This window comes from Sciurus vulgaris, assembly GCF_902686455.1.
Source record: "Sciurus vulgaris genome assembly, chromosome: 8".
In the NCBI taxonomy this organism is placed as follows: domain Eukaryota; kingdom Metazoa; phylum Chordata; class Mammalia; order Rodentia; family Sciuridae; genus Sciurus; species Sciurus vulgaris.
Genome location: NC_136468.1, coordinates 67,588,292 through 67,610,002, shown reverse-complemented (window position 1 = coordinate 67,610,002; position 21,711 = coordinate 67,588,292). Strand labels below are relative to the sequence as shown.

At 38.7% G+C, this 21,711-nt stretch overlaps 1 protein-coding gene across 8 annotated transcripts in view; it reads left to right on the top strand.

Annotated features, from left to right (window-relative positions):
• Positions 1 to 21,711, top strand: part of SRPK2 (SRSF protein kinase 2) — a 204,787-nt gene that overhangs the window by 1,024 nt on the left and 182,052 nt on the right. The gene's annotated exons all lie outside the window — the stretch shown is intronic.

Genomic DNA, 21,711 nt, shown 5'->3' with positions numbered 1-21,711 from the left:
TGGCTCGGGCCGTCGGGGGCGAGCGGGGGGTCGGTGGGAAGGCGCCCGGCGTGCGCGCCCCTCCCTTGCGCGCCGGGCTAGTCCGGGGGTCTCGAGCCCTTCCCGAGAGGGACCGTGGCTCCCGCTTCCTACTCCGGGTGCAGCCGGTGTGGGCGTGAGGCGGCTGCGCGGCTCCCACCTGGACAACCCGGCCATAGAGGAAGAGGACCCGAGTATGTGAGCGTGTACCGCCTCCTCTTCCTCCTGGTCCCCGCCTCTCGGCCTTTCTGCTGAAAACCGAGCTGGTTGTCAAAGTGGTTTGCCTCGGGCGTGTTCCTGGCGCGAGTTCAGCTCCAAGACCTGTGCGTTTCGGCGCTCGGGTTTTTATTCGAAACTTTCTGCTCGGGTCGAGTGTGACTTGGGTGCGTTGCGGCCGCAATCAGGTCTCGGGCAGCGCGGGGCGGTGGGCGTGTGCGCGGGCGGGCTGGTCTCTCATTGTGCCGGGGACTGGATCTATAGCCTGGTGATATTTCACAACGTGCCAGTGCCAGCCACCTCCAGCCTGGCCTCGCATCCGAGTTGGGCGGCCGCTGCCTGAGAAGCTTTTCCTGGAGAGCCGCTCGGAGACTGCAGGGCGCCGCCGGGTCGGCCTCCTTTCCTCTAGCTGTGTTCTTAATCTACCAACGTTCAACATTGTTACCTCTTCCTCGGGTTTGGTTGCTTCTATCTTTCTTTTGAGCAAGAAATCTGTGTGGTATATTTGATACTTTGGGGAATGAAAGTCCAGCATCACCATCGTCTTTAATGAAATTGTGAAAGCATTTCTGTTTGTTTCCTTTGGGGGGTACCCTGCAGCTCGCTTAGACTTTTCCTCCTCGTGTATTGGTCTTGGTTGATGCCTAGCGAATTTCCTATTCATTGGTGACATCTGGGAAAACTCTTAAACAAATTTTTTTTTTAGTTGTAGGTGGACACAGTATCTATATTTTATTTATTTATATGTGGTGCTGAGGATCGAACCCAGTGCCTCACACATGCTAGGTGAGCTGTACCGCTGAACCACAACCCCACTCCATAGGAAAACTCTTAAAAAAGTCGTTACTGATGTGACGATCTTTCATGCCTGGATTTTCTTCATTTAAAACTATGAAAGTATTTTTAGGGGTTCACAAAATGTGGATATTAGTATCTACTTAAAAATATGTTTCTTAAGAAAAACGTATTACGGAAAAGTATTTGCTATTTAAGAACTGGGAAGGATCAGAGAGTAAACATTAGATATTGGGTTTTTTTCCACCTCCTGCCCCCATTTTGCAGTCCTGGAGATTGAAATCACGGGTGCTTTACCACTGAACTACATCCCCAGTTCTTTTTATTATTTTTATTTTGAGGCAGGATCTTGGGTCTTGTGAAATTGCTTAGGGCCTCATTAAGTCGTTGAGACTGGCCTCAAACTTGTGGTCCTCCTGACTCAAACTCCCACCCTCAAGCCCAGTTACGGGGATTATGGGCACGTGACAACACTCCTGGCTGGATATTTAATTTTTAAGATACTAAAACAATGGGTTTTTGATAGTTTGTTGCTTTAAAAGAATTAATACTGGCTTTCAAGTCATTCAGAACCTTAAATTTGGGATTTCCTTTGGTGAACCACTGAAGCAGCAATGCTTCAGATTCTGAGTGTTGGGGTTTAATCATAGCTTTCAATTCAAAGCATTGATTTAGTTTCACGTAGCTCATAATATTCTGAAACATAAAAGGCAATTAAAAAAATCTTAATTTTGAGGATGGTTGTGTGGGTATTATGTATGTATATAGGCGAAGAAAAGCTTTAATTAAAAGTCAGTGTGGGTGCTGGGGATATAGCTTAGTTGGTAGAGTGCTTGCCTCACATGCACAGGGCCCTGGGTTCAATCCCCAGTACCCTGCGGTACGCGTGTGTATTTCATATTTCAGGATATGATTTTCCTGAGGTAAGAACCTTTTGGATTTATGTGGTATGTTTATAAAGAATTAGTGCATATCCACAGTATTTTACATTTACCCTTAGTCACAGTATTTTACATTTGCCCTTATTCCAGTCTGTTTGCTGTGAATTGTATATATGTGATAAGATTTGAAAAAACAGCTAATGCCAGTTGTGGTGCCTCACGCCTGTAATCCAAGTGGCTCTGTAGACTGAGGCAGGAGGATTCCAAGTTCACAGTCAACCTAGCAACTTAGCAAGGCCCTATCTCTAAATAAAATATAAAAAAACGGCTGAAGATGTAGTTCAGTGGTTAGGTGCCCCCCACCCCCCTGTTCTATCCCTGGCACCAAAGGAAAAACAAAAACAAAAATAAAACCCAGCTGAACAAAACAAAACAGCTAGATATGAAGTGAACTGACTGGTCTGCAAGGTATTTAGCAAGTAGAGGAGACCAGCCCAAATACACAACTGATTGAGGCACTGCTGTTTTTTACTTAATTTCTTTGAATCAAGACGTTTAAGATTGCTTCAGAGAGGGGTAGCTTGGTGATAGAGTGCTTGCCTCACCTGTGCAAGCCCTGGATTTGTATTCACAGTACTCCCGCCCACCCAAAAAAAATTGCTTGATAAAATTTAATCATCTGTTCAGTCAGTATTTGACTTAAGGAAATGATGAGAGAGCTTTGACCAAGACAACTTCTCATGAAGCTTACATTTTATGAAGATTTGGGGAGAACCACAGAGGATGACAAATGAGAAATAATTTCAGATTAGGAGTAGAAAGGAAATTATTTTGGAGCACCTTCAGTAATACTTAGTGTAGGTGACATCTGAATACTGTGCCAGTCGTGGCTATTGCTTATGTGTGTTTATACGTAGTGACAACCCTGTGAGCTAGGCACTGTTGTTATTACCATTTTAAAGATTAAGAAACACGAACACACTATTAGTAACATGCCCATCTGTTAGGTTGATTCTAGGTAGCCTGGGAGCAGAGTCCATACTCAACTTTGAGGAGGTGACATTTGAATAGAAGCTAGAGATGAGATGAGAATGTGACAAAGCCCTGGGGAGGAGTGGGTTGGGACAAGGTCACAGTGCCAGAGTGACTTGAATGGATGAAAGAGGCAGGAGTTGGAGTGTGTAGAGCCTTGCAGGCCATGGGAGGCTTATGTCTGGGAGGAAAAGGCTCTGGTTCCTTTTTTAAAGAGCATTAGCTGATATGGGAGGGATAGATTATAGCAATGGGGGTTAGTATAGAAATTGGGAGCCAGCTTGTATGTGGGAAATGAGACCACTTGCTTTGGATGCAAGGAGTGACACTAGAGGGACTTCAGGAGACTTGTGTGTTGGTATTCCTCACTTTACAGATGGTTCTGCCAGTTAAGGTCATACAGCTTAGTCTGGATCAGAATTCAGTTCTGATGCCTAGTGTTTTTGCTTTTTTTTTTTTCAATATTTTTTTAGATATTGATAGATCTTTATTTTATTCATTTATTTACATGTGGTGCCGAGAATCGAACCAGTGCCTCACACATGCTAGGCAAGCATTCTACCACTGAGCCACAATCCCAGGCCCCGTGTTTTTGCTTTTTGATGAAGTCTCTAGAGGAGAAAATGAGTAGGTCTAATTTTAAACTATATTAATATGATGACTGGCAAAATAATTACATGACTCTATATGGCCCTGATTTGATGCATTGTGATTTACTTTTTTAAAAAAATTGAATTTGTTTTTGAGATTGGGTAACGCCATGTCATCCAGGCTGTACTTGAACTTCTGCGCTCAGGTGATCCTCCCACCTAATCCTCCCAGGTAGCTGGGTGTTTGCCATCAGGCCCAGTTCAGTGTGATCTACTTTGTGATTATCTACTTAATCACATATATGTAATCACATATATGTAAGCTGCTCGTCATTAATTTTAGATCATTCAAGTCCATGAGGTTTTATGAATTAAGCCAGTTCTTTGAGAATCTCTTTAATTGTCAGTAATATTCTCTATTTAGTTGAGCCAAAGCTTTTATTTAATTTTTTACAGAGCCAAGGATTGAGTTTAGGGCCTTGCACGGGGCTAAGCTCTTCCCTGCTCTACCACTAAGTAGAACTTTCAACCCAAGTCAAAACTTTAATCTCATTAGATTGTTCCAGTAAAGTTTACTTTACTAATTATCATTAATACTGCAATGTGAGTAGCAGGCAGCAGGGGAGTACTAGATTGTCATTCAAGTATAAATCTTATGACTTAGCTAAATCTTAACAGCTTGGGATAGATTGTTACCTTAGGGCATTTGAATATGAAGGTAAAAAAAATTAAGGTGTCGGGGCTGGGTTTGTGACTCAGTGGTAAAGTGCTTTCCTATCAGGTATGAGGCACTGGGTTTGATCTTCAGCACCACATAATAAATAAATTAAATAAAGGTCCATTGACAACTAATGAAATAAAAAAAAAAATTAAGCTCATTCATTTGTTGATTTTTTTTTTTTCCCACATAACTCCCCCCCCCCCTTTTTTTTTTAGTGGTACAGAAGATTGAAATCTGGGTTTCATGCATGCTAGGTGTGTGTTCTGAGCTACATTCCCAGCCACATTACTTTTTTATTGAGACATAATTGACATACCATAAAATTTATCTCTTAGTGAGATAGGTGTGGTGGTATACTCCTGCAGTGCCTGCTACTTGGGAGGTTGAGGTGGAAGAATCCCTTGAACCCAGTGGGTTTGAGGCCAACCTGGGCAACAGATAAGGCCTGGTCTCAAAATAAGGTATTTTTTTTAAAGTTATAATTCATTGATTTTTAGTCTCTTCACAAGGTTGTTTAGCTGTAACTAATTCCTTAAACTTTTTACCCACCCCAAGAAGAAAGCAGTTACTGTTTCCTTTGCCAGTGACAATAAATGCCTGCCTTCCTTTTTCTTTTTCTTCCCTTTTTTTCTCCCTCTCTCCTTCCTTCTTTCCTTCCCTCCCTCCTTCACTTCCTTCTTCCTTTCTTTCTAGAATTAGGGATTGAATTTAGGCCCTCAGACATGCTAAGCTTGTGCTCGGCCACTGGGCCACTGAGCTGTATCCCGGCTCTTTTTTATTTTGTTAATAGGGTCTTGCTAAATAACAGGGTTGCCTTGAATTTGCTGTCTTCTAACCTCAGCCTCCTCAATAGCTGGGATTACTGGCATACACCACCATGTCTGACCACTGATGTACTTTCTGCTTCTACGGACTTACCTATCCTGAGTATTTCATAGAAATAGAATCTCATAATATTTGACCTTGTGTTTGGTTTCTTTCTTTAGTGTAATGTCTTCAAGGTCCGTCCATGTTGTAGCATGTTTTGGTATTGTGTTCTTTTATATTGCCAAGTAATATTCCATGATGTTGATACACCACATTTTATCAGTTCATCCATTTTTGGGCATAGTAGTTGTTTCCAATTTTTTGACTGTAAATGCACTTTTGAACTTCTTTTAAAACTTTTTAGTAAAACTTTTTAGTTTGGAATAATTTGATTCACAAGAAGTTGCAGAAATACTATAGAGTTTCTTGTGATGCCTTCATTCAGCTCCCCTCCTGTGGTGGTTTCTTACAAAAACATAGAATATTATCATACCAGGAAATTGAGATTGATACAATTTATTCTCTTTTTGGTATCAAGGATTGAACTCCAGGGGCACTTAACCACTGAGCCACATCCCCAGCCCTTTTTTATATTTTGTTAGAGATAGGGTCTCATTGAGTTGCTTAGGCCCTCGCTGAGTTGCTGAGGTTGGCTTTGAACTCGAGATCCTCCTGCTTCAGTCTCTCTAGTCCCTGGGATTACAGGCATGTGCCACTATGCCTGGCAATACAATTTGTTCTTAATTCAAAGAAAACTTGATTTTACCAGTTTTTACATGCATTCCTTCCGTGTGTGTAGGTCTGTCAAATTTTATCATTTGTGTGGATTAGTGTACTCCAAGCAAGCAGGATGCAGAACTGTTTTATCACCACATAGAAACCCCCACTTGTAATCCTTTAATAGTCACACTTTTCCCTTAACCCAGCCTGTGGTGAGTGCAGGTCTGTTCTCTGTCACTATAATTTTGCCACTTTGAGAGTGTTCTGTAAACAATTACATAACATGTAACCTTTTGACATTCATTTTTCATTCAGCATGATGCCCTTGAGGTTCATTTGTGTTGTGCCTGTGTTAGTAGTTCATTTCTTCTTATTGCTGATATTATCACATTGTATAAATAGGTTTTTTCATTCCCCTTTAAAAGGACTTTTGGGTAGTTTTCAGGTTGTGATTCTTAGAAATAAAACTGCTGAACATTGGTATACAGGTTTTTGTGGGAATGTAAGTTTGCATTTCTGAATGATAAATGCCCAGGAGTAAATTAGAGGAGGAGGTTTTTTTGTTTTTTGTTTTTGGTTTGTTTTTGGTATGGAGTCCCACTGTGTTTACCTGGGCTGGTCCTGAATTCCTGGTCTACAGAGATCCTCCTGCCTCAGCATGATGAGTAAGGGGATTTATGGGTATGCACCATCATGCTTGACTGTTAGAGGAGTTTGTTTATAGATGCATATATCCTTTATCATGAGCTACATCCCCAGGCCTTTTAATTTTTTATTTTGAAACGGGATGCCCAGACTGGCCTTGAACTTGTGATCCTTCTGCCTCAACCTCCTGAGTCCCAAAGATTACAGGAGTGCACTATTGCATCTGGCAGAAGTTTGTTTATTTTATTTTGACTTTCTGCCAAGTGAGCACCCTGCTCTTTTGGTGTCTTTTAAAAATATTAAATTTATTCTTCAATGGATACATAAAAACATAAAAATTGTGTGTATTAATGTGGTACCATTTTATGTTTCCATACCTGTATACATTGCATAGTGTTTAAGTTGAACTAAACATCTTCCTCCTTAAACATTTATCATTTCCTTATGGTGGAAATATTCAAAATCCTTTCTTTTAAGTTTTTGAACAGTACATTATTATCTGTAGTCACCCTGCTGTGCAGTAGCACACCAGATCTCATTCTGTTCTAATTGTAACCCCTTGATCAACTTTTCCCACAACTAAGTCCTTCCTACTTTCTCCAGCCTTTTGTAATCACCGTTCTACTTAACTTCTATGAGTTCAGCTTTTTTAGCACCTCTCAAAACAGTATTGATGTCCTTTACACCTCCAGTAGCAATGCCTTCCTTGGCGCTGTCTGCCCTAATTTAGAAAGCTCACTTTTGTTTTATGAAGAAGACGTTTTATTCAGATGCCCCCTGCCCTTTTTTTTTTTGGTGGTGTCAGGGTGAAATCCAGGGTATCCTGCATGCTAGGAAAGCACTCTACAATTGAACTACACCACCCCCCAGCCCTATTCAGACATTTTCCATTTGCAACATCAATGATTAATATCATTAATAATGCTTTTTGATTCAGTTAAATGGCTTTCCATTTTACACTTTGTTTTAAAAGAGTAAGTTTACAGAAAACTGTGAAGATAGTACAGAGAAAGTACATGATATATACTTCAGTCCATGCTGCTAGAGATACAGCATGTCTTGAATCCATACATGATGTCGATACTGGATATTTTTCATTTATCTATTTATACGTGTCTGTGTGTATTAATTAATTAATTAATTAATTTTGTTATTGTACTGAGAATTGAACCCAGGGGTGGTTACCAGTGAGCTAAATTCCCAGCCCTTTTCATGTTTTATTTTGAGACAGTCTTGCTAAGTTGCCCAAGGTGGCCTCAAACTTGTGATTCTCCTGCATTAACCTCCTGAGTGGCTGGGATTACAGGTGTGTACCACCATGCCCTACTATATTTTATGTATCTTATATTTGTGCCAATTAAGTGTTTACAAAACAATGGGACATTTTTAGTTTATTTTGTGGAGTTATGTTTGTTACTCTTGCAATAAAATGACTAACTGGCTGTTTAAAGTGATTTTAGAAAAAAGACTTGTATACAGCATTAATGAGGTTATACCTTAGGCAGTAATTCCAAAAATGTGTTTAGTTTGCTTGCCACCTTTTAAATTGGTTTTGCCGGGTTGATGTCTCTAAGTCTCCCACATTTGTATTGATTAAAGTGATTTCAGACTTGTCAGTTTTTTTGAACTGCTCAGACTTGTCAGTTTTTTTTAACTTCGAGCAGTTCTTAGCCATTTGGCGAGTACTTCACGGGCCGTGCTCCTCCAGGAGTGTATACTCTTGTTACTCAGGGTAGTTTTCTTCACCATCAGCCAGCACAGTCAGCCCTGCTGTATTCCACTTGTTTATTTCTCCTTTGTTTTTGCCTTTATTGTATTAAAAAATAAGATAATTGAGGGAACAGTTTGTCATAAAAAGAGATTTGTAAAGACTAGAGTACCAGGAAACTTTTATTTAAGGGGTAGTTTTTTGGAAAAAGATCTTGACTTACTCTGAGTTCTTAGCCTACACTTGGATGTTTTATCACCTGTGTTTGAATCAAGTTCTACGTTAAATATCTTTATAGTCAAGTGGTTTTGCTAATGTGTTTACAATTGATAATTGGTTTGTCAATTCCAGAGTGCATTTGTTTCATATATCTCTTGGACAAGTTATTGATCTAAATATTTTTAGACATAATTTTCAAGTGAGGGTTTTAAATTGTGAGGCCTAAAAGTGTAGGGACAAGAGGGAATGGTATTGTCAAATACTTTAAACGTGCATATGTTTAGGACATAACACTGTCACTCACTTTAGCTGGGTATACAGCGTGGGTCTCTTAATCTTCTGTACTGCTGATACTTGTAGGTGTGTCTCTGAATGGACTGGTTCGGTAGGTAGGGTAAAAACAGATTTAAGGGTTATATCCCCAGGAAGCATGGGTTTAATTGAGGTGGAAAGATGGAAAATCTGCTTAGAAGAGATTGCTGGCTCTTGGCAGTCCTTACTTGTGTACCTGAATGTTTCTTTTGGTCACCAGGTACTGTCATTGCTTCTGGCATTCAGTGTGCAAAGGTTGATGCTACTGTTTCTGCTGCCTGCTGGCTCTTGCAGTCACTTGTGTAGGGAATCTTTCTAGAATGTCCTATTGGTAATTTTTTTTTTTGGCAGGGAAAGAGGAATGGGACATATTGTGTTTTATCCTAAAAAAGATGTTACTGAATGTTAATTGCAGATTTAATGTAAAATTGACTACATCTTTCACAGATGAAATATACTGCATATAGTGGATCTGAGGATGCATGGAGTGGCAGGGACTTTAGAGAGCACTTGGAGCAGTGCTTTTCACCCTTTGTACGAGCACAGATTTAAAGAGCAGAACTTTTGGGCGCAGTTGTGCATGCCTGTAATCCCAGTGACTCAGGAGGTTGAGGCAGGAGGATTGGAAATTCAAAGCTAGATTTAGCAGTTTAGTGAGGCTCTAAGCAACTAAGCAAGACCCTATCTCAAAATAAAAAAATGAAAAGGACTGGGGGTGTGGTTCCTCATTAAGCACCCTGGGTTCAATCCGTAGTACCAAAAAGAAAAAGAAAAGAAAAAAAAAAAAAGGCAGAACTTTTAAAAGTAAAATCTAAGTAGACCTCTCTCTATATATATAAAGTGGAAGAAGTATCTCTACCCTGGGAGAATTGGCAGTTGACAACTTGGTCCCATCCACCTGGCCTGCCTCTTGCCCACTGTACTGCTCCCTGAGGCAGCTTCTTAGAACACAGTTTAAAATCCACTACCTTTGAGCATTTCATATTTCCATTGAAGGAAGAATGAAGTCCTGAGGACTGAGTTACTCAGTTAAAGTCACTTATCCATTTAGCATCTCAGCCAGCTTTGTGCTGGTTTAGAATCTTGGATTCTGATTCAGTGATATTTGATACTACCCAACTGCAGGAAGATAAGCCATTCTGGGACTGATGCAGAAGGTAAAATTTCTAATCCTCAAAGGGATTAAAGTCTTAATTTTTAACTCTTTCCTTTGCTGGTAGGAAAAAAATGCATTGTTTCCTTGAATGGAGACTCCTTTTATGACATATGAGTCTGTACTATTTTATCATGTGCATATATGTTTAGGCATGCGAGAGAAAATGCTTTATGAAAATCTTAATATACAGGAAGATAGTTTTAAAAAATATTTAACTGTTTTAGTCTTAAAGAATTCATTTTGTTTTTTTTGTGATACTAGGGATTGAACCCAGGACCTTGTGCGTGCTAGGCAAGTGCTGTTGCGCTGAGCTACACCCTCAGCCTTGAAATTAATTAAAATTTTAGTATTAGGGATTGAACCCAGAGGCACTTAACCACTGAACCACATCCCCAGCCCTTTTTATTTTTTATTTTGATACAAAGCTGCCCAGGCTGGCCTCAAACTTGCAGTCCCCTGCCTCATCCTTTGGAGTCTCTGGAATTAACAGGCATCTGCCTGTGTACCTGGCCAGTTTTTAACATTTTGTTTATCAGTAGCTGCAAGGCTAAGTCTTTATAAAGTATATAGCATTGCAGGCATGACCAGTAACAGCAGACGTGATCTCCACTGATGTTAACTTCCGACCATCAATGTTTTTGTTATCAGATAAATTCCACTTTTAGAGAATCCTTAAGCTTTGTAACTTTGCTCTCTTCAAGTTTTAAATCCCATTACTGAAAACCTCGCTTCCCTTGTATGGCAGAGGCTGTCTCTGAACTTTCCAGAGGAGATGTTACTGGTTTCTGATTTCCCCAAGACTGTTTATCTTTGACTGTGTTTTGCGAAGTCTGATATGACTGCCAGAGGCAGCTAACCAGGGTTTCAGTTTTGTTTTATTTTCCTTTTGTTTTTCTGTTTTTCTTTTCTGGTCTTGCTTTGAATTGGAACCCAGGACCTGGCACATGCGAACATGTGCTCTCACCTACACCCCCAGCATGGGATTCTGGTTTCGATGGCATCACTTTTTTTTTTTTTTTAATATATTTTTTAAGTTGTTGATGGACCTTTATTTTCTTTCTTTATTTATATGTGGTGCTGAGAATGGAACGCGGTACCTTGTGCATGCTAGGCAGGCGCTCTACCACTGAGCCCCAACCCAGCCCCTGACTTTTATTGGTGGTGTTAGGTAAGTTGAAAAAAACTGTTAGAAGGCTTAGGTTCTTCATCGTAAAATAGACTTAATAAAACCTACCTCTCAGAGTAAGGAGACGTGAGGATTAATGAGATAATACTTATCCTTTGTATGATACATCATAAATGTAAGTAGTAGCTATTATTTTTTTGTGTGTTTCAGTTATATTTTGGGAATTTTTAGAATGGGAAAAAAGAAAAGCTGTGAAATTATGATAAACTTTTCTTAAGCATCTAGCAGAGTATGCCTTTATTTTGGTCAACTTAAATCTTTATTTTATTAAAAATTTTTTTCTTCAGTTGTTGATGGACCTTTATTTTTATTTATATGCGATGCAGAGAATCAAACCAGGTGCCTCACACATGCCAGGCAAGTGCTCTGCTACTGGGCCACAACCATAGCCCAAATCTTTATTTTTCTAATAGCTTTTATAAGTTATTTATAAGAGCTGTGTCATCTTAGCATGGGTTCTCAGAGTGAGTTAAAGCTGCACAATTATCATCAGATCTAGAAATCATGAACAGATAGTCATTGTTCATAACAAGTGAAACTCTATCAGGTCTGTGGTTTCAAATTTGAATAAGGGGAAAGGGAGAGAATTAAGACGTGATAAAAGAAATGGATGGTTCCAGCAGTTTTTAAAATTATTTATTTAATTGTGCTAACATTTTTAATTTTTCTTTTTTCCTCCTCTTTCCTACCCTTCCTTCCTTTGGATTGAACACAGGGGCACTCACCACTGAGTCCATTTCCAGCCTTTTTTTTTTTTGCGGTGCTGGGGATTGAACCCAGGGCCTTGTGCTTGCGAGGTGCGCACTCTACCAACTGAGCTATCTCCCCAGCCCTCCAGTCCTTTTTTAAGACAGAGTCTCCTTGAGTTGTCCAGTTGGCCTTGAGATTGAGATCCTCTTGCCTCAACCTCTGAAGTAGCTGGGATTGCAGGTGTGCACTACTGCACTTGGCCATTTTAAATTTTTCTAATCATAGTGAAGAATCATAGGTAGAAGATCCAAAAAAGAACTATTTTGGTTTCTGTCTCTTACAGTGGTATCCCTTGTTTTGTGAAATATATATATATTTTGGGCAAAATTGAAAAATCACCTCCTGCTTGGAGTGTGTGGCTAATGCCAGCAACTTGGGAAGTTGAGGCAGGAGGATTGCAAATCTGAAGCCAGCCTCAGTAATTTAGTAAGGTCCTGAGAAAGTTTTCAAGAGCCTGTCTTAAAAAAAAGTGAACTGCATCCCTAGCCCTTTTTTTTATTTTGAGATGGAATCTCACTAAGTTAGTTAGGGCCTTCCTAAGTTGCTAAGGCTGGCTTCGAACTTGCCGTCCTCCTGTCTCAGCCTCCCAAGTTGCTGGGGTTAAAGGAGTGTACCACTGTACCCAGTAGAATTGTAGCTTTCTGTTAGCCTAAATTTAAAAAAGAAAAAGTGATACTTTCCCATTTCTTAAGGCTGGGGATATAGCTCAGTGGTAGAGCATGTGCTTAGCATGTTAACATGTGCAAGGTCTTGGATTCAGTCTTCAGCACTGCCAAAAAAAGAAGACTTTCAGTTATTCATTTAAGTCAGGTTGAGTTGGATTTTCTTTTACTTAAAGCTAGAAGGGCAGCACTACTCCTGATAACCAGGTGGTTAATACAAGCCATTTGCCGTCCAATTGATGCATAGATTACAAAGTGTATTATGCCCATACAGTGAAACATTATTCAGCAATAAAAAGAACGAAGCATTATTCCATGCTACAGCATGGTTATATTTTGAAAACACTGTGCTAAATGAAAGAAGTCAGTTATAGAAGACCACAAATTATGTGATTCCATTTATGTGAAATGTCCAGAAGAGGCAAATCTGTAGAGACAGAATAGATTAGTGGTTGCCTAGGGTTGGCAGAGAGTGAGGGAAATGAGGAGTGATTGTTGATGGGTATATGATTCTTTTTATCTTTTTCTTTTTTTGTTGTGGTACTGGAGATTCAACCCCAAGGCCCTCTACCACTGAGCTACGATCCCATTTTGTTTTGAAACAGTGTCTTGATAAGTTTCCTAGGCTGGCCTTGAGCTTTTGATCCTCTTGCCCTCAGTGCCCTGAGTTGCTGAGATTATAGGTGTGTGCCACCACACCTGGCTGGTATGTTTCTTTTTGCAGTGATGAAAAAGAAAATTGATTATGGGGTGATTGTACAAGTCTGTTAAGGTATTAAAAGTTATTTTTAAATTTTAACTTATTTTTTTAATTAGCACATTATAGTTACACATGGTAGTTGGGTTTATCTCAAAAAATTTATATGTGCATGGAATTCAGTTTCAGTTTATATTCCCTTCCTTTCCCTCCTTTCCTCCCTCCCCCTGTTCTCCTTCCTCTACTCTACTGATCTTCTTTTCGTTCATCCATTTATTCATTTTTGATTGATTCTTTCTGCTTACACATAAAGGTGAAATTCCCTGTGGTTTATTTATATATGCACATAGCATGCTTTTTAAAAAATTTATTCCACACTTCCTTCTCTTCCCATCGCTCCTCTGACCCTGTCACACTCTTCCTATTCTATTAAAAGTTAAGTTTTACAACTTAAGTGGGTGAATTATATGGTATGTAAATTATATCTGATTAAAGCTGTTATTAAAAGTAACAAAAAATGGAGTTCTAATAGATAAACACTTTTCACAAACTGAGGCACAGAAATCTTAGTAGTAGGCCCATTGTTGAGAGCTAGGATTTAAAACTACCAAGTCTAAGCTTACAACTATACAGTACTGTGTACTGCCTTTTTCAAATGATAAATAAGTCATCCTTATGGAACTTTGGAGTTGGGGGTTCCTTAGTAGTTACTTAATCCTGCCCTTTCATTTTACCAATGAGAAAAATCGAACCTCAGATAATGCAGTGATTTAGGATTGCCCAGCTAATTAATGGTAGTGAGGGATTTATGACCTATTCATAAAGACAGACAAGTAAACAACAGTGACATAAAGTGGAATGGAATGTTAGCAAATAGGAGTACAGTCATTGCACTCTGAAATGAAGGGAAGAATCAATTATGTTGATGGTTATAACCAAGAGGATGTGATATTCTGAGGGAATAGCCTAGGAAACTTATCAAGACACTGTTTCAAAACAAAATGGGATCGTAGCTCAGTGGTAGAGGGCCTTGGGGTTGAATCTCCAGTACCACAACAAAAAAAGAAAAAGATAAAAAGAAACATCAGTGTTAAGGAGAGAGGGAAATGCCCTGCATGTCTCTGTACACATGGAATATGCAGGTTGCAGAAGATGATTTGAGTGGAACAATCAGGAAGCACTATCATGGTAATGTCAGGGATTGTTACTTTCTCTATAAGCAGTGGGACCTTTGCAGATTTTTGAGGATCTGAGTAGCATGATCACCTGCTGAGAAGTATAACTGGTAACTGTGTTACCAGAAGGATGGATTGAGGCAGGGCAGGGATTGAAGATTTGGAAAGAGATTTTAGAATGCTGTTAGTGCCTGGGTGTGGGGTCAGGGGAAGGATGGATGGTTGTGGTAGGAATAGAAAGAAGGAGATGGAAATGTTGAATGTTGGTCTTTGCACAGGTGGGCTCATTAGGACTTGGCCACTGATTAGATGCTAGATAGTGAGCTCCTAGGGGCAGTACACAACTGCATGCCATGTGTCCTGGGCATCCAGCGTGGTGCCTAATATATTTGTTGAAAGCAGATGGGGTAGGATTTTAATACAACTTTGGACATTTCATCCTCTATGACTTTGGAGATTGATCTGTTAATGAATACAGAAGGAGAAGCAGGGTTGGGAATGGGGAAGACTGCAAAAAAAGGGGGAAAGGGGAAAGATTAGTTTTTGTTGAATTGGAGGTGTGGGGCATTTATATGGAGATACTGAGCTATGGAGATTGGGATCTATGAATCAGATGGTAGGTGGAGTTGGGGAGTCATCCATAAAGAAGGGGTTATTGAGGATGAGAATTAAGAAGAGGACCAAGGAGATAACTTTGAGGCTAGATTGCATTTGAAGGTGTGGGGAAAGAAGGAACAGCAGAAGTAACAGAAATAAGAAGAGAACCACATTTGTTTATTCTCTGGGAGCCATAGAAAAGGGGCAGTTTTACATGAGTGTTGTACAACAGCAGAAGAGTGACCTTAATGAAGACCAGTGAGAAAAAGATTTTGAAGGATTTAGGGCAGTAATGGAGATGTTCTTTGTTGAGAATTGGGAATTTTTAAAAGCTTGGTTATAAGCCTGGGGAAGCTACTAGTGGAGAGCAGATTAAAGAAGTAAGATTCGAAGCAATAAACATTTACTAACCCTTTATTGCATGTTAGGTACCATGCGACTTGGCTGGTCACATTATTCTATTATTTCTCGTAGTGACTCTGGAGAGATTAGATTAGTGGAGAGATTATTGTAAAATGGGGAGTGTTTTTAAAATTAAGAACTTACTATATCTCATTAACAGATGACAAAACTAAGTTTGAGAGATTGCTCCTTAGGTCACACAGTTTCTATTAAGAAGTGATCTGCGGGGCCTAGACTCCTCTTCAGTGCTAATTTAAATAGCAAGGTGGTCACACACAAAGGTTGTGTTTTATGTTTTCTTTCCCAGTTGTATTAGTTCCTTATTACCTTTTTTAATGAATTACGGTAAATGTTGTAGTTTAATAACAACATTTTTCATCTCATAGTTTCTGTGTGTTATGAATTTGGAGGCAGCTTATTAGCAGGGAGATTCTGGCTCAGGGATGCAGTCTTTTGAAGATTTGGCTGGGGCTGGAGGATCTACTTCCAAGCTGTTGGCAGGAGGCCTTGCTTCCTACCACGGGGGCCTGTCCTTGAGTGTCCTCACAACATGTCAACTGTCTTTGTCCAGAAGGAGTGATCTCGGAGGGAACCAGGAGGCGGCTGCAGTACTTTTTATGACCCACCCCAGGAATTACTGAGTATAGCCCACACTCAGAGGAGAATTTAGGTTCTGCCCTTTAAAGGGAGACATATTAAGTAATATGCAAGTGTATTTTTCAAACCATCACCCTGGTGAAGTATAATTGAGACGGTAAAGCAGTGCATGAGAAGTCAGAAGACTTGGGTTCCAGACCCACCTCTGCTGCTTGCTTTCCTTTGAAGGGTGTGATTTATCCTCCCCAAACCTCCATTTCCTCCAGGAAAATAGGCAGTGAAAACGCATAGTCTTTTCAGTGTGTCAAAAAGGAGATAGCAACTAGATAAAATACCCAAGCTGGGCTTTGTAAACTTGAAAGTGGTAAAGACTTTGTTGATGGATGTGGCTTCTTACTCTGGTCTTACCATTCAATAGCTGTATAATCTGAGTATGTTGTTTAGCACATATGTGACTCAGTTTCCTCTTTTGTAAAACAGTATCAATTATAGCACCTACCTTATGGAGTTATTGTGAAGATCAAATGAGAATTTGCACGATATATTCAGCATAATATAGCACATTAGACCAGGTATTATTTGATAGTGATTTTAAGACTCTTTTTCATGCCCATGTCCTTTTTGTTATGTGTTTTTGGGCTTTAAGCCAGTATTCGACCTTAGGACTTTCATATAGGTATTTATGAGGCACTCTTGATTATGTAGTGTATCAAGTTGTGACTGTAATTTAATGTTACTATTATATTATTACTCTAATTGCTTCATATGTCTTGGCAAATTTTGATATATTTAAGTAAAACTTTTCTTTTTAAAAGCATATCACTGATTATACAGAAGTAGTTTGTTTAGAAAATATTTGAGGCATTCTGAACCAAACAGTGTCTTTTAAGTTTGCCAAGTAGTTATATTCTTATTGGTACTCAGATTTTATGTCCTTTCTATGGGACTGTTGAAAAAGGGTGTAGATTTTCCAGGAAAATTTTCAATTTGATAACTGTCCCTTTGGTAATTAGAGCTTTGTTAAACATTTTTTCACTAGTTACTATTATGAAAACAACTTACTTTTTAAATGAATGAGACAGGGTTTATTACTTTTTCCTGTAGTGGAAAAAACTTGACATAGAGCATTGTTAAAATATATTGTAGCAAAATATCTTTGTAAAGATTTCTAGAGAGCTTATTTCATTCAATTTCTTTTTAGAAGTAAGCTTCAGTAGCAGCAGAATATCATAGATACCTCTTTGGAGATAATTGGGAATAATTTAATACATGTTAGTTTTCTTTTTAGAAAAATACATAACAAGCTTGTGACTGAACCAGTTTAATGTATAAGAAATAATTTACACATTTTTATTGTGATTAAAACAGCATAAAGTATACATCAACACAACTTTGGGCATGTAATTTGCTTAGTTCATAGTACTCTTCTTCTTCTTCTTCTTCTTTTTTTTTTTTTTTTTGTGGTGCTGGGGATTGAACCCAGGGCCTTGTGCATGGGAGGCAAGCACCCTACCAACTGAGCTACATCCCCAGCCCAAGTATACATCTTAATAGCCGTTAAGTATGTAATTATAGTAGTATAAACTATGAGCATTTTGTTATGTTGTAGCATGTGGTTTTTTTCTTTTAAAAATTTTTTTAGATGTTGACAGAACTTATTTTATTCATTTATTTATAAGTGGTGCTGAGAATCGAACCCAGGTCCTCACATATGCTAGGCAAGTGCTCTGCCACTGAACTACAACCCAAGCCCCTTCTTTTTTTTTTTTTGGCTTGGAGTTTGTGTGTGTGTGTGTTTATTAGTGCTGTTTCCTTCTATCTTAAAGGCTGAACATAATATTCCCTTGTAGTTGCACATATTTATTTTAAAGCCCATCAGTCTCACAGCTAAGTAACAGATTAATTTTACTTTTGTGGGGCAATTTGCAGTACTTTTCTTCCCAATGTGTATTTTACTGTGTTTTTGGTGTGTGTGTGTGTGTGTGGTACAAGGAATTGAACCAAGGGGTACTTAACCACTGAGCCACATCGCCAGCCCTTTTTTGGGTCTTTATTTTTTTTTTTCAGGAAGGAGGACCCAACTCAGGGTCTTACACGTGCTAGGCTAGGCAAGCGTTCTGCCACTGAGCTAAGTCCCCAATCCCGCCCTTTTAAATTTTTTATTTAGAGATTGGGTCTTGCTAAGTTGCTTAAGGCCCTGCTAAGTTGATTTTTCAGGGACTTAGAAACTTTGTTCCTGTTTATACCTAGAGTTGTTAAACGAAATCTGACTTTTGTTTTATTTTGACATTATCATACACCTATAGTTCATTGACTTGCATGTAAATTATTTGAATACTTTTTATGTGTCCCGTACTGGGCAGAGGTGACAAAGAAGATCTGTTTTCTCCTTGAAAAGAATTGGGTGAAAATCAGTTGAGTGCAAAATTCTTCACTTAACAGGACAAGGCAATACTGCAATTGGGAATACTCTAAGTACAGTTGAGAGTAGTTGGAAGCTAATAAGGAAGCTGAAAGTTACTGATGATGAAATAATCATTTCTTGAATGTAAAAATTTTAACACCTTGATAAAAACATTTGATGATTATTTTGCTGTTATATATTTGCCTAGGAGGGAGTTTTTCCAGTTTATAATAAACAAATACATCTATAACAAGATCATCATGGGGTACTTTACAAGATGGTGGGTGGTAAATATTTTGTATTCCTTTGCTAATAAAAGTTAACTTTTTTTTGGGGGGGGGGGTGCTGGGGATCGAACCCAGGGCCTTGTGCTTACAAGGCAAGCATTCTACAGACTGAGCTATCTTCCCAGCCCCTAAATTTCATTTAAAAAAAAATCTTTTTAGTTGTAGATGGATACAATACCTTTAATTAATTTGTTCTTATGTAGTGCTGAGGTTCAAACCTAGGGTCTCACACAAGCCAGGCAAGTGCTCTATCACTTGAGCCACATCCCCAGTCCTATCTTTACTTTTTTGAGATAGGAAAATATATAACATTTTAAACCAGATGGATGTATTGTATATTTTGTGCTCTTCAATGTGGTAACTTAAAGTGTTCTTGAACACTTGAAGGGTGGCTAGTGAATCTGAGGTTTTATTTCATTTGTGTTTTGCTGTCCTGGGGTTCAAACCCAGTATCTTGTGCATGCTAGGCAAACATTCTACCTCTGAGCTACATTCTCATCCTTAATTTAATTAAATTTAAATAGCCATATGTAGCTAGTGCCATGACACTAGACAGCCGATATAGAACATAGGTCCATGAGGTCAAAAGATCATGTCTGTTTTGGATATTTCTTTCTTGTTCAACTTTTTATTCAAAATACATTGACTTCTTCATGCATAAAATATTTATAAATGAATCAATGAATCAATGTGAGAAAATAATCATATTTCAAAGGACAGGATGTTTCATCTTATTCCCAATCATAATTTGCATAAGGTGTTTTCTCACTTTTTGCAGTATACTGGATCATATTAACTTCTTTTGTCTGGTCTTGTCCATTTCTTTAAAATCTGAGAATGAGTTTAATATAGCTCATTATCAAACTCAAAATCTACGGTTTGATTTTTAGTTTTTGAATCTGGGAGAGGAAATTAGGACTGAGAATTGAGATACATCATAATGGACTCTTTAGACATTTGTCATCAATATAACAGTTGTCATTGTTCTTTGTTCTATTTACACAACTTAAAATGCCCTTTTTCTTCACTGTTTTAAATCAGAAACTAGATGAGCAAGTTTTTTTTTTTTTTTTTTTTTTTTAAGTGCCTATGTGGGTGAAATTGAATGGGTTTAAGTCAAAAGAATTGCCTAATTGTTCATTTTCCAGAGTCCATCATACAGCTAAGGCTAAGTAAAAAAGACTTGTAGATAAAGTTAATTGTGGTGCTTTGGAAATATGGAATAATGGAAGGCTTATGCAGCTGAATCTTTAAATTAGGTATATAGGATAGGAGTCTACAAACTGGCTTGTAGGCCAAATATAGCCTGTCACCTTGTATTTGTATGGCCTGCAGGGCCATACATTTTAAGTGATTGAAAAAATTTAAAAGAATATTTTGTGACATAAAAATATGAAATTCAGATATCATTGTCCATAAATAAATTTTTGTATTGAAGTCCCTTTTTTTTTTGTTTGTTTGTTTTAGGGATTAAACCCCAGGGACACTTAACCACTGATCCTCTTCTCCAGCCCTTTGTTTAAATTTTGAGACAGTTCTCATTAAGTTGATAAGGCTGTCTTTAAACTCAGGATCCTTCTGTCTCAGACTCTCAAGTATCTGAGGTTACAGGCATGTACCACATTCATTTTGTTCATATGTTATCCTTGCACTTTTGTGCCCAGAAGGGCAGAGTTGAGCAGTTGCAATGGAGAGCATATTATTTACTGTCTGAAATATTTACTGTCTTGGTCTTTGGAAAAAATATTTGCCAACCGCTGGTGGGAATGCTGTTGAAAAATGGAATGATATGACATTATCAACTAAGTGGCATAGGTTTGTGAAAAGAGACTCATAATTAATGCCTGATAATCTTGTTGAATCCAGCAGTGGTTTTTTTTTTTTTTTTTGTTTTTTGTTTTTTGTTTTCTTTTGGTACCAAGAATTGAACCCAGGACTCTTAGCCACTGAGCCACATCCCCAGCCCTTTTAAAAATATTTTATTTATTTGGGCTGGGGAGATAGCTCAGTCAGTAGAGTGCTTGCCTTGCAAGTACAAGGCCCTGGGTTCGATCCCCAGCACCGCAAAGAAAAAAAAAATAAAAAAAATAAAAAATTTTATTTAGAGACAATGATCTGGCTGAGTTGCTTAGTGCCTCACTAAGTTCCTGAGACTGACCTTGAACTCACAATTCTCCTGCCTTAGCATCCCTAGCCTCTGGGATTACAGGCATGTGCAACTATGACTGGCTGGAGCGGTGTTTTGAAACAAGGTGCTGAAATTGAAATGCACTTACATTGAGTCAGAAGATGTGTGTAGGAAATCAGAGTGCATTATGGTTTGCATTTGGGATATCCCCCAAAGGCTTTTGTGTTGAAGTCTTGGTCCTTAGCTGGTAGTGCTATTGGGAGGTGGTAGAAACTTTAGGAGGTGGGACCTAATTAGAGGAAGTAGGTCATGGGGGCGTGCTTTGACTCTATTTTGTCCTCAGCCCCTCCTTCTCCTCCTACCCACTTCTTCCTGGCTGCCAGGGCATCAGCTTTGTTCCAGGAACTCCCTGCCATGATAGTCTGCCTTATCATGGCCTAAAAACAATGGAGCCAAGTAACCATGTGCTAAAACCTCAGAAACCATGAGCCCCAAATAAATACTTCTTCCTTTAAATTGTTTATTTCAGGGCTGGGGAGATAGCTCAGTTGGTAAAGTGCTTGCCTTGCAAGCACAAGGCAGCGGGTTCGATTCCCAGCACCACAAAAAAAAAAAAAAAAAAAAAAAAAAAAAAAAAAAAATTTCAGGTTTTTTGTCACAGAGGTGAAAAACTAACACAGGGTATATGAATAAGGATTCTTTCTTCAAGAAGAGTAAATGCTGATAGGGAGCTTGACAACTGAACACACATTTGTATGATTTTTTTAAAAAACATTTACTTCCTAATTTTTAAGACCTCAGTACATGTATCCTATATGCAGGGTCCCTTGAAAGCAGGTTTAGGCTTACCCAAAAAGAAAAAAAAAAAAAAAAAAATTGGGGGGCCTGTAGCATGTTTTTTAATGTCATTTATATTTGGGCCTGAGCCCTGCAGTTTATTCCTTTGCCTCTTTTTATTCTGTCTACTCTTTGCCTGCTCTATACTTGATATATTCCATTGTTCTTC